The sequence below is a fragment of the Eptesicus fuscus genome, chromosome 5 (genome assembly GCF_027574615.1).
Source record: "Eptesicus fuscus isolate TK198812 chromosome 5, DD_ASM_mEF_20220401, whole genome shotgun sequence".
Classification (NCBI taxonomy): domain Eukaryota; kingdom Metazoa; phylum Chordata; class Mammalia; order Chiroptera; family Vespertilionidae; genus Eptesicus; species Eptesicus fuscus.
Window position 1 is genome coordinate 18,105,368 of NC_072477.1, and position 13,135 is coordinate 18,118,502.

The 13,135-nt window shown below is 40.1% G+C and overlaps 1 protein-coding gene across 9 annotated transcripts in view; it reads right to left on the reverse strand.

Annotated features, from left to right (window-relative positions):
- NRXN3 (neurexin 3) overlaps nucleotides 1-13,135 on the reverse strand; it is a 1,497,182-nt gene that overhangs the window by 153,922 nt on the left and 1,330,125 nt on the right. The gene's annotated exons all lie outside the window — the stretch shown is intronic.

Consider the following 13,135-nt stretch of genomic DNA (forward strand, 5'->3'; position numbering starts at 1 on the left):
AACTGTTACCACCCTTGGATGGTTTCTATCCTTAGAACAGAATTGGAGAGTGGTGTTGTGAAAATATACCCCTCATGAATATGCTTCAAATCACCAAATAATGAAACTATGCTTTGGGAACTATCTCATCAACCAACCTCACAGTTATTAAGCAGAAACTAGTGAGTTATACTTCATTACTTTGGGCCCACAGCCCTATATTAGAACTTAGGGAATCCCATTCTAAATTACCAACATTAAAAACAAAATCAACACCTTAAAACAGGTGGCTTGGAAACGATTTACAAAAAATTTCTAAAAGCCAGAAAGAATATTAGAATTAAATATATCATCAGGCCATGTGCACCAAAGCTTGCCATGGCACTTCAGTCTCAGGGCCATCTCCACATAGGAGTTATTACTGGCAGGTTTCACATGTGAGGAAACACATGCCTGCCTTTCATGATGGGGAGGACGGGAAAAGAGTGGTAGGGCAGGAAAGAGTGGCAGTGTTTGGACAAGGTCCCGATTCATTTATCCTTTGAATAAATTATTCTATGAAGCTCACTTATTATTCTAAAAAACAGCAACAATAAAATTTGCATATTGTTAAAAGCTGTGAAAGATGGAAGGTCATTTGGAAAATCAAATTGGTTTAAATTGCCACATTAACATTGTTCTTAGACTCTTCACGTTCTTGTTGGTTTTTATAAAAGAGACAACTATGGATCTGTTTCCAGCCTACATTATGGGACCTTTACTGGCTGGCGTAAAGCATAATATATTGACATATCAAAGGATAAAGGGCACTGAATGGAAAGAACAATCAACAATATTGGATTGGAGTGTTAATTTAAAAATTTCCTTAAAGTATATTTTTCACAAAAAAGGGGTAGATGCTAGGAGGAAAAAAAGAAAAGAAAATGAAAGGCAATTTAATCTATTTGTTTAATTAAGACTATGGTAAAGGAAGTTCGTTGTATCTGTTAATACAGCTACTGATTAGCGATAGGTCATTATGATGATCTTTCTTTGTAGATCTGGGTACTCAGCAGTCTATTAATATAAAATAAAGTTGGGTACATTCTCACATGTCTTCATAGAAAAAGAACATTTTTTTTTCAAAGTAGAATATATATCTATAACTCTTAATCCTACCCTAAAGTAGACAAATATCATCCAAGGCATGTCATCCACCTTCTAAGCTTTGACCACTCTCAAGTTTTAGTCATGACAACAGTATACTGAGAAATGGAAAATGGGTCATGTCAGATCCACCTGGAATATATTCCATTACTTTGGGTTTTCTATAATTGTCATTGCTGGTCCCAAAATTAAATATATTAATGGCCTTTACTCACTGTGCAATGGATTAGTGAAGTTAATAGCAAATCAACACTAAATATTCTTAGTAACATGCAGGGAAAATCTTAAGTGACCAAAGTTTTCAAATTATCAGAGTTCCACATGCACCAAATTAGTGAATTAAGAAGCTGCATTGATTACTTCCTCCAAATACCTAGGGCTCTAAGCATCCCTTCCTCTCCCCCCACTCTCTTTTAAACATACTGCTCCATAGGAAATCATTTTGGAACATGGTATAGGCTAGAAAAAGGGGAAACTATGTTGGACAATCAATACGTGATATGTTGGGAGGACGGCATAGCCACAGTTCAACATTACACCCTTCAAAAAGTGAAAGAGAGAGAGTCATTCTTCTCCACCTCAGCTTTAAAGACATTTAGAAAAGAGTTTTAAGTTCTCCACACCAGATTGATGGTATCTGTCATTAAGGATAGTGATCTTGCATACTGTTAAAAGCTGTGAAAGATGGAAGGTCATTTGGAAAACCAAATTGGTTTAAATTGCCACATTAACATTGTTCTTAGTCTCTTTTCATGTTCTTGTTGGTTTTTATTTTAATTTATCTCAAACATTAGAGAGAACTGTTTTAGAAACATGTGCATAAGAATGAGTTCATTTGCCCCGAGCCCCATTTGCTAGACTGATTGAAGAGCAAAAAACCTTCTAAATATAAGAATTCATACATAGGGACTACTCTGAAAACTGAGCAAGCCTCATCAAACTCATATACATTCATATTAAATCCTTAATAACATTCAGTTGTACATTTCAAATAGAAACCAGTATGAAAATTTAAACAAAGAGTGAAATAAATTCTCCAACAGAAAGTGATGCTATCCTCAAGAAAGGATGGCCTTGTGAATAGTAATGTCATAATGTCATTAAGAAGAAGCAAGTGTGCATTACTAATTAGACCCCAAAAATGTAATGAGTTCAATTTTCAACCACACAGAAACCTTTAAGTTGCTCAAAGAGATCTTCAAATAGATAGTTCTTAAATTACTTATGTGGATCTGACATTCACCTACATGGAACTGAATTTTAGAAAAAATATTAGTCACATTTTATTTTTCTTAAAATAAATGTGTATATCACCATTCAATTTTGATCAGATATTGATATCTTTATGCCTCCTATGGTGACTTGCAATTGTACTATTGATTATATTATTTAAATATCAACTCCCAGAGACACATACAACATGCACTGTTGAATTACAAAATTGTGAAGAGCATACTACTCTGAGGTAAGATTATTAAGACCCAACTGGTTCATACACATACCTCCCACAACTATACAGAAATATTTCATATTTCCTACACTTGGGTGAACCCATTTGGGATAAAAGAAAAAAGAACAGAGGAAGATAAGACAAAGAAATCAAGTGATACTTGAATAGTTCTTAATACATCAGTCTCTATTTATGGTACCAAAAGAAAATTTGAAATATGTTGACAGTCCCAAAGGAAAATATCTTCAATTGAAGAACTAAGAGAGGAAAAACTATTTTTCTTTCTTTTTTTTTTAAAAGATTGATTTTTATATATATAGAGAAACATCAATTTGTTTTTCCCATTTATTTATGCATTCATTGTTTGATTTTTATATGTGCCCTGACCAGGGATTGAATCCCCAACCTTGGTGTATCAGGAAGACGCTCTAACCAACTGAGCTACCCAGCTAGGGCTCAGAAAAAAACTCCTGTATAGCACAGAAAATAACTTTTATAGCACCATTTTTGCACTCTACTTGTCCAAATATAGATTCTATTCATTAGACATTATACTAATTTCTTAAAACCATAATTAATACAGCATAGAAGTTAAGACCATGGGCTTTGGAGACAAACTTGGCTTTGAGTTCTAACTTTATTATTTACTAACTGTATGATCTTACACAATCACTTAGCCTCAGTTTCCCTATTACTAATTCACCATAGAATTTGGTATAGGATAAGAAGTAGAGTATATGCAAAATCTGAGATATGAAAACCATTCAATTTATTTAAACTATTATCATTGATATGATTTAACTCTTTCCTAATGAGATAAAGTACATTGGTTCCATGGTGCACTTCCACTCTCAGAACTTTACCAGGCCTCCATTAGAAGGAAGGATCACCATATTCCATTTGGTTCTATAAAGTTGTCATCCAAAGATCAACTGATCACAGAAAATGAAACATCCTAAATATTTCCTAAATCTCTTAGATGTTTCCTTTTGTATTTCTGTAGCTTCTAAAATATACTCAGCTAACCCTGTTTCCAAAACGAAGTGGGTTTCTAAGCCCAATTGAAAGTAAAAGAGTAATTCAAGCATTGACAAATGTGATTTCTAGGTCCAGCCACAGGTAATGATGATATACCACTACTAAGCTGAGGAAGAGTGGCTTAAAGGTTTGGGCAATTTGCACTAGGCTGGCAGAAAATGCTTTCTTGCAGGTAGACTATTAATACAATCTGAAATACTGTCAAGCACGTGGCCAGGCTAAAAGAAGTATAGTAACAACATTCATCTGTGCAAAATTAATGCCAGAGGTATTTCTGTATTTTGGTGTGAGTCCTGGAATAAAAGAAGGAAAAGTTTTCTGCATTGTTTGGTTGACATAAAAAAAAATGAGAGTATGGGTCTAATGAACAGTCAAAGAATAAATGTTACATATTGGAGCCAGAGGCAAAAGAAAATCGATGTGGGTAGGTTTAAATAGTAGGGATTTTCAGAGGTTCTTACTATGTCTCTCTCCCCAAAGAACACTTTGTGAGTTTCAAAGCAAATCTAGATGCGAAAGGAAAGGTACTGGGAAAACTCTCTGAGCTCAGCTCTGGTCTTGTTCCCAATATTGACTGAGACAAACACTCTTAGAGTCAGAAAGGGAGGTATTATGCTACCCAAAGGGCATCTGGAATGTTTGGGCCCTTGTAAGTGATGGATGGATCTCAACAAAAACCAAATATCTTATATTTATAAAGTTTCTTTAGACCAAAGAGTTCAAAATGCAATTATAAACATCATTTCATTAATCCTCACAATACACCTTTGGGGCTGAAGAAGAAAAAAATAAACCTATTTATATGTTGTGAGCCTTGATCCTTTAGTGTGCCAAGGTAAATAAATTAATCTCTTGGAGCAGAAAACTGATCAGCTGGGGGAAGTAAATTAATAGAACCAGAGTACAAGGGCATTATTAAATAGGGATCTTCTCCAGACTCAATTAAGTAGTCCCATGAACCAGGGAGAACCACATCTCTGAAGTGATGAGACATTTGCCCCTGGGAAGCAGTGTGGATCATCCAGGCATACCCAGACTTAGCTGATGGAGCTCACTGCCTCATGTCTTCTGCATATGTTCAGAAATATAAAATATACATGGACAGACATACAGGTGTGGGTGAAAGTAAGTTTACAGTAGTGAGTATGCCAAACACACCGTTTATTATGTACTACTAGAGGCCCAGTGCACAAAATTCATGTATGGGGGGTGTGTCCCTCAGTCCAGCCTGCACCCTCTCCAATCTGGGACTCCTCGAGGGATGTCCAACTGCCCGTTTAGGCTACCGGGATTGGGCCTAAATGGGCAGTAGGACATCCTTCTCATAATCCAGGACTGCTGGCTCCCAACCACTCGCCTGCCTGCCAGCCTGATCATCCCCTAACCACTCCCCTGCCAGCCTGATCAATACCTAACTGCTCCTCTGCCAGCCTGGTCACCCCTAACTGCCCTCCCCTGCCAGTGCGGTCACCCCTAACAGTCCTCCCCTGCCAGCCCAGTCACCCCTAACTGTCCTCCCCTGCAGGCCTGGTCACCCCTAACTGCCCTCCCCTGCTGACCTGATTGCCCTAACTGCCTCTGCCTTGCCCTGCACCCAGGACCCAGGATTTCCTCCTCCAGCCAGTTGCAGGCACCCAGGACCCGGGCTTCCCTCCCTCTGGCTGGCCGCAGGCACCCAGGACCTGGGCCGGCTTCGCCCCAGCTGGCCGCAGCCACAGGGGACTGTGGGCAGGCATCTTTGCCCAGGCCATAGCCGCAAGCACCCGGGACCATGGGGCAGGTGGCTTGTCCCTCTCCCGGGCCGCAGTCTGGCTGGTCCCCATTCCTCTCTTGAAAGCTCATTTGTGTCCAGCTGGTCCCCAATCCTCTCTCCACAGTTTTGAGTGTCTGAGCAAGGGTGCAAGGGTGCGAGGGCACAACAACCATTTGCATATTAGGTCTTTATTATATACGATTATAGTATTACTTATTTGTATTACAACTGTAAACCTATTTTGCTCACCCCTGTATTATCATGTCCTTCCTATATCAAAATCATAGTATCAATTTACCAAGCAATGCTGGCTCCAACACAAGTGAAAAGAGCATTGGCTGTGAAGTCAGACAGACATTAGGTGCGTTCTTATCTTAGACATTTACCAGCTCTGTGCACTTGGACAATTTACTTAATCTCAATGCCTCAGTTTTTTCAGTTGTTCAAAAAAAGAGATGAAGATCATAATGCCTATATTGCCAGATTTTATCTAAATTAAATGTTATAATCCAGTCAAGGACTTAGCTTGGGAAGTAGCAAGAGACTGGGGATGGTGAGTCTTTGATTTATTTTAATTCTCAGGATCTTTCCCTAACACATGTCTAAGGTTCCAACATGGAAGATCTTTGTCCCAAGCAACAGCAAAGATGAATGAGTGTGTGTGTGTATGGTTGGAAGGGTGGGGAGGATCCCAGCCTAGAGAACCCTCCAGAACCCATCCAGTCTTTATGTTTCCATTGAATTTTGGTCTCTGCCTATGTTATCTTACTGATATGCCTTTTTGCATTCAGTACTCACATTTGAATACCAAGTAGGCTAGGGGATGAGAATTGGAACCATGCTAGAGATGTAACCCAGGTGCTCTATGTACAGCTAACCACATGTTCATGTCCTTATTCCTGGACCTTTGTCAAGACTGGCTGAAGTGAGTTCTTTGAAAACAAGTTAACTTTAAACTTCTCTTTCATATTCCAAATCTAAATCAAATTGCCATATCTGTTGAAGTGTTACTACATTAAAGACCATGAGCCCTAATGCAACAATTAGAACATAAATCACCAATCCCTGTCCTTTCCCTGTATTTTGAAGCTATTCTCCACTCTCTTCCTGAAGCTTATTGCTCTTGAAGTTTCTCCTCACTTATCCTCATCAATCAAGGATACTTTCACTCCTAGAAATATTAAAAAATCAAAGGTCCAGGTGACTACAATATCTTTATTTGCTTTCATAGTTTAAGAGAATGTTTCCATATAATATCTAATGGAACTTTCTTCAGTATGATAGTTCTATCTAGCATCTGTTAAGAGCCACCTTAAATAATGACAGGCTATAAAGTAACACTTCATAAACTGACTACAGGTATTACTTTCCTTCTTCAAATGTTGCCACTGTTTTCTTTCTATAATTATTTCAAAATATGCCTATTCAATTTCTCTGTCTGGATTTGTCTAGTTCCTTTCTGGTAAATAGGTTATGTATATCTATATTGGTGTGTCTGAAGATTTAGCTTCTTCATGTATATAAAATGAGGATTATACTGACTGAAAAATAGGGTTGTGAGATTTAACTGAGAAGTAAAAGTATCTAAAGCAGTTTGCACAGTGTTTGGGACAAAATAAGTGTTCAATTTATTATTTATTACTCTTGTTATTGTTATGACAATACCAAAATCAGAAGGATTAAACTTTAAAAGAAGACAAACTTAATAAGAATTACTTCACTACACATTTTTTTTAGTGTCAAATCTTTTTAAATGTCCCTTTCAACATAGAGCCTTAATGTTCAGTCTCCAACATTTTGACATATGATCCCTCCAAGATTCCCCCAGTGCCCTTCTTATCACTGATTTCCTCCTTATTGCAAAAGCTGCAGTGTTATTTGGGGGCTCACTTTTCTCTGCGACCCATGCATTCCTGTATGTCCACCCTCTGTGTGATCTCCTGTTTCTCTTCAGTTTTTAAAATATTTTTATTGATTTCAGAGAGGAAGGAAGAAGGAGAGATAGAAACATCAATGATGAGAGAGAATCATTGGTTGGCTGTCTCCTGCACGCTCCACACTGGGGATTGAGCCCGCAACCTGAGGATGTGTCCTGACTGGGAATTGAACCGTGACCTCCTAGTTTATAAGTCATGATGCTCAACCGCTGAGCCATGTCTGGCTGGGCTCTCATCAGTCTTGTTGGTCTCTTTCATTTGTCCCTAGCTAGCTTGCTCCACTCCTCATTCCCCTTTCCTCTCATTCTCCTCATGCAGAGGATATTCAACTCAACATAATGCCAATAGCTATTTAAAAAAGATTTGCTCATTCAAACAAATATATGTAGTGTCTCTATACAGTTCAGAGGATAGGCAGGACGTTTGGGGGGACAATTTCAATGAACAAAAATAGAAAGATTTTCATCTTCATGAATAGGAAAGTTACCCCAATATCAACATCTCTGATGCCATAATAAACTATATTAATTATGCTATAGTAATCCTTCTGTTTAGATGTTATGGCACCTCTGGTGTTTATAAATTATAGGTCATTTAGATTGAACCTCATGACTACAAATGATTATATTATTCCCACAGGATCTGAAAAAAAAAAAATCACTGTACCATGTCCCACCCACCCTTGATCTGGTTAATACACTTTTTTTTGCAACCAGTTGTACAAATAACTATGTCACAACATAGTTACATAGTCACATATTGAGCTTGTTTCCAACTAAAATTTAAGATAGTTTCAATTAAATTGTTTCCCAGAAAGTTTGGGCCATGTTGCATTCATGCAATACACTTTATTAACTTCAAAGCAGGCCTTTAATTACATCCTATTAAATGTATTCTTTTTTGTTTCATAACAGCATTGTAACTTGATAAGAAAATGCTTAACTCAAGGTCTTTTGCTTCTTGTACAAGATATCATTCTTGGCTTTGTGTCATCTGAAAATGTGATAAGCATATCTTTTGTGAATTCATTCCAGACTCTGAAAAAATTTACAGAATAGGAGGATTATATGGCAGCTTAAAAAAAGTTAACACATTCTTTGAAACTCCTCTCTGTAAGTGTGATTATCCAACCTTGAATGTGCACTGCACTTAGTGACTCAATTCTAAAGAACAGGAAAAGGTGGAAGTGACAGTATGTGATTTTAGAGATTAGATCAAAAAAGGCCCCGTGACTTCCTTTCCTCCTCTCTCCTCTCCCCTTCTCTCTCTCTCATCAACTCACTCTGGGGAGCTAGTGTTACATCATAAGGACACTTAAGGAGCCCTATGGAAAGACCCACATGCCAAAGGACTGAGACTACCAGATCCTCCAGGCCTAGATGAGCCCTAGATGACATGATGAAAGCCCAAGTTGATATTGTGATTTCAACTCATCAGACACCTTGATACAGAACTACTCAACTAAGCTTTTCCGAAATCCTGAGATAATATGTGTTTGTTGCTTTAAGCCACCAAGGTTGGGGTGACTTACATAGTGATCAATATAGAGTCACTACAGAACTTCACCTGGTGTTTCCTTCCAGCCAAATGCAGGCACCTCCTTAAGGTGCTTGTTATAGCTCTCCTTTTATTACACTTTTCAGAAAAATAAAGAGATATTACATTTATAATATTTGCATTTGTTCTAATGCTACCTAAAGGGAATTTAGACTCTTTTAGTAAGACATGTTGATGAGCCCATGTTAGTGCTTAGCCATTGTCAGAATCTTTGTTAAATTTGATTGTTTAACATTCTATTTTTCTTTCTTTTTTCTTTTTTAAAATATATTTTATTGACTTTTTACAGAGAGGAAGAGAGAGGGATAGAGAGTTAGAAACATCGATGAGAGGGAAACATCGATCAGCTGCCTTCTGCACACCTCCTACTGGGGATGTGCCCGCAACCAAGGTACATGCCCTTGACCGGAATCGAACCTGGGACCCTTCAGTCCGCAGGCCGACGCTCTATCCACTGAGCCAAACCGGTTTTGACAACATTCTATTTTTCAATTACAGCTTATATTCAATATCATTTTGTATTTGTTTCAGATGGTTAAATGTATACCAATATATCTTTCAAATGAAATACTCAAATGAAATATAAACATATTTTATATATTAGTCCCAATTTTAAGAGATCCATCCTTTTCACAATATAAAATTTAGGGCAATTTTCCAAGCTACTTTTCTATTCTGACTGACTTCCATCATTATTATTTCTGAGTGAACATTAACAGGGGTTTGGAATTCAAATTCCTTAAGCATCCTGGGAAGTTATTCATCTAATACCAGAGATTTGAGCTCCTTTAAAGAACTGGATGACCATTCCCTCACCCTTTAGGAGGACTGAGAGTTCCTATTTATTTTGTTGGAACCAGATTTTACAGTCTAAAGGAAATCCACCTTGCTAGAGAACCTATTGTGACAGATGAAGATGTGGGGTTAGGGGGGGGGGGTGGGATGAATGGGAATTCCAGATAACACTGAGGTCTTTCTTTGGCAAATGTTTTTTTTGTGTTTTATAATTGAAAAGCAATTTATGGGAGTAGAGTTCATTGGAACTTACAGTTTATATTTTCAAAGGAGTCTACAATTTTAAGGTTGAGGTGACTTCAAAGATCATGCAAGAAACATATTTTTACAATTTTATCAAACTTCTACTTAGCACATCATTAGAACTAAGACTCAGCATAGGTAAGCATCAGTGTAGATCTTAAAGACCATCAATTCCCCCCAAAAAAATTAATTAAAGAACTGTCGACACTCCTACTTGTTTGGTTATGTGGCATATCCAAAAATTTTCAAAAAATGGACTAGTTGGCAGCCATGGGTCACTTGGTGCAAGATGCAAAGGTCAGGTTCCCACTACTGCAATGTGGTATAGGAATCAACATTTTCCCAGTGAAGAAACAATCTCAGGAATGCAATCCTTTTAGCATATCTTGAATTCATACAATGCCTCTTTAACTCTACTTGGCAAATTAATTCAAATTGATTTGTTTGTGAGAACTGCAGTATGGCCTCAAAGTTGGCTACAAACAAAGAAAAATGATAACAAGGTATTGAGCTCAGAGAAAATGTAGGCCAGCATAGGGCTGTTTTCATAACCTGGCTTTGTTGTTGTTGTTGTTTGTTTGTCTTAAAGAGGAGAAATAAAAGGGAAAACATCCTATTTAATAAAGAGGAAATATGTTAATTGACTCTCATGCCATCACAAAAGATGGTGGCACCCACAGCCAATAAGGAGGTAATATACTAATAGACTGCCCTGCCCTCAAAATGGTGGCACACACAACCAATAAAGAGGAAATATGCTAATTGACTGTCCCACCCTCAAAGATGGCAGCACCCAGTCCCCTCAACCCCGCAGGGGTGGCAGGCGCGCAGCATGGCCAGGCCCACCCCCAGGCGGATACAGCCACTCCGTGTGCCTATCTTTGGAGTCCCCCAGTTCCCTCAGCCCCACAGCCACCCAGGGCCAGCCTGAGGCACAGGCAAGCCTTGGATGGTGGCTGCCTAGCTGCCCAGGGCCACCCAAGTCTCAGGTAACCAGGGCCAGCCGAGGCTTGTGCTGGTGGCTGTGACGGAAGCAGAGTTGTGATGGGGCGTTGCCTTCTCCTGATCACTGGGTTGCCTCTGCCCCTGAGGGCTCCTGGACTGTGAGAAGGGGCAGACTGGGCTGAGGGAACCCCCCTCCAGTGCATGAATTTTTATGCACTGGGCCTCTAGTCCTATATAATAAAAGGCTAATATGCAAATTGACAGAACAGAGGAACAACTGGTCACTGTGACACACACTGACCACCAGGGGTAGACGCTCAATGCAGGAGCTGTCCCCTGGTGGTCAGTGTGCTGCCACAGGGGGAGCGCTGCTCATCCAGAAGCTGGCTCACTGTTGGTGAGTGTAGCAGTGGTGGTGGGAGCCTCCCCCTTCTTTGTGGCAGCACTAAGAATGTCTGACTGCCAGCTTAGGCCCTCTCCCTATGGGGAATAGGACATCCCCCGAGGCTCCCAGACTGCGAGAGGGCACAGGCTTGGCTGAGGGACCCCCCCAGTGCATGAATTTTCATGCACTGGGCATCTAGTAGTCTATAAAATAAAACATATTTTATAAACAGCATCAATGCATCACAAATACCCCAAAACAAAGGCAGATAAAGTATTTGAAAGCATCAGGAATAATTTTTATTTTATTTTAAATTTAATTTTTTTAAAAATAATTAACTCAACTTAAGGCAAAATAATAAGATATGTTTAGAAAAAATGAAAATAAAAGGTGCCTGTGTAATATGGCAGGAGAGCCAATATTTATTCTAAAATGTCATATCATAAAGGCAAGAAGTACCTCAAAGAAAATCACTAGCTTTCAACTTTAGACTGAGGCCTAAATTTAGGTTTGAGAGGAAGAAAATTTAAGAGGGAAACAGAATCATAGCAGCCAGAGCCTTTCCCAAGTTCTCTGCCAATGTGTAAAATTGCAAAATAGCTCTTCTCCACTTCTGAATCCCATGCCTCTTTGCAGTAGGATGTTGTCACTCCTCCTATCACAGGTTAAGTCTGTTTTTCCACCCCTTGATTCTGGTTTGGCTCTGAGAATTACTGTGTTTGGCACAGTGAATATTAGCAAATGAGATGTGAGCAGAGGTCTGAACAGCCCTTGTGTGGTGCTGAAGCCAGAGACTGCCCATGAAGAAGGTCAGGCTAGGCTCCAGGAAGATTAGAGACCACAGGAAGAGTAACCCCAGCCACCAAAGCCAGCTCAGCCAGCTCAACTGAAGTCCCAGGCATGTGAACATCAGATTATCCAGCTCCATCTGAGCCAGGCTGGAACAAAAAAAATACACCTACATGATGCATGGACATATCCTACCTAATAAAATGGTAATATGTAAATTACCATCACTCCACTACGCCCACGATTGGGCCAGAGAGAGGCGCAGGGGATGGGACTCGGGGTGGCCGGGGTAGCCGATTGGGCCAGCAGGACGCTGAGCTCACGTCGCCTGCGTCTGCGCCATGGCTGTGCTGTGGACAGAAGGGGCCTCTGGGGCAGCGAGCTCATGTCCCGCCATGGACCATCAAAAGCGGGAGAGCTGGGTGCCTGTCTGCTCTGGCACCAGGCCTTTCAGAAGCCTCCACCGAGCTGGAGGCTTCTGAAAGGACTGGTGCACCAGCGGACAGGCACCCAGCGATCGAAAGCGTGGGAGCTGGGTGCCTGTCCACTCCGGCACCAGGCCTTTCAGAACCTGGTGCACCAGCGGACAGGCACCCAGCTCCCCCGCGATCGAAAGCGAAAGCGTGTACGGGACCCTACGTGTGCATGATTCAATCATCCACTGGGCCTCTAGTGAGTTAATAAATAACAAAGTTTTGGAGTGCTTTGTTATACATCCCATATTGAATGACACAGCCAGGAGGTGGGGAAATCCAAGTAGGATGGGGAAGATGAGATTGGGTAAATGAAGTGCCCTGTTGTTTGAGGGTTTACATCAAGGCCAATAGGAAAAGGGGGGTGTCCTCAATTGCTCTCTGTGGAGTCAAAGGAGCTTGTGTGATAAAGACCTAAAGTCTCACAATGGCAACAGGGAGATGAGAGCTCCTGTTCCCTTAGCCCTCTTCCTCATTCTAAAGAGAGAATTATCAAACGCAAGGCAAGTGGGGTGGGGAGACAATGCAATAACACAGCTCCTGAGACAAGAAGGATAGGTAAAGGCTGAGGGAGTTGGGGCAGGGAAGGAAAACTATAGAAGGATCCATACTTCTCGGATTCCCAGTTTTACACTTAAACTAAGG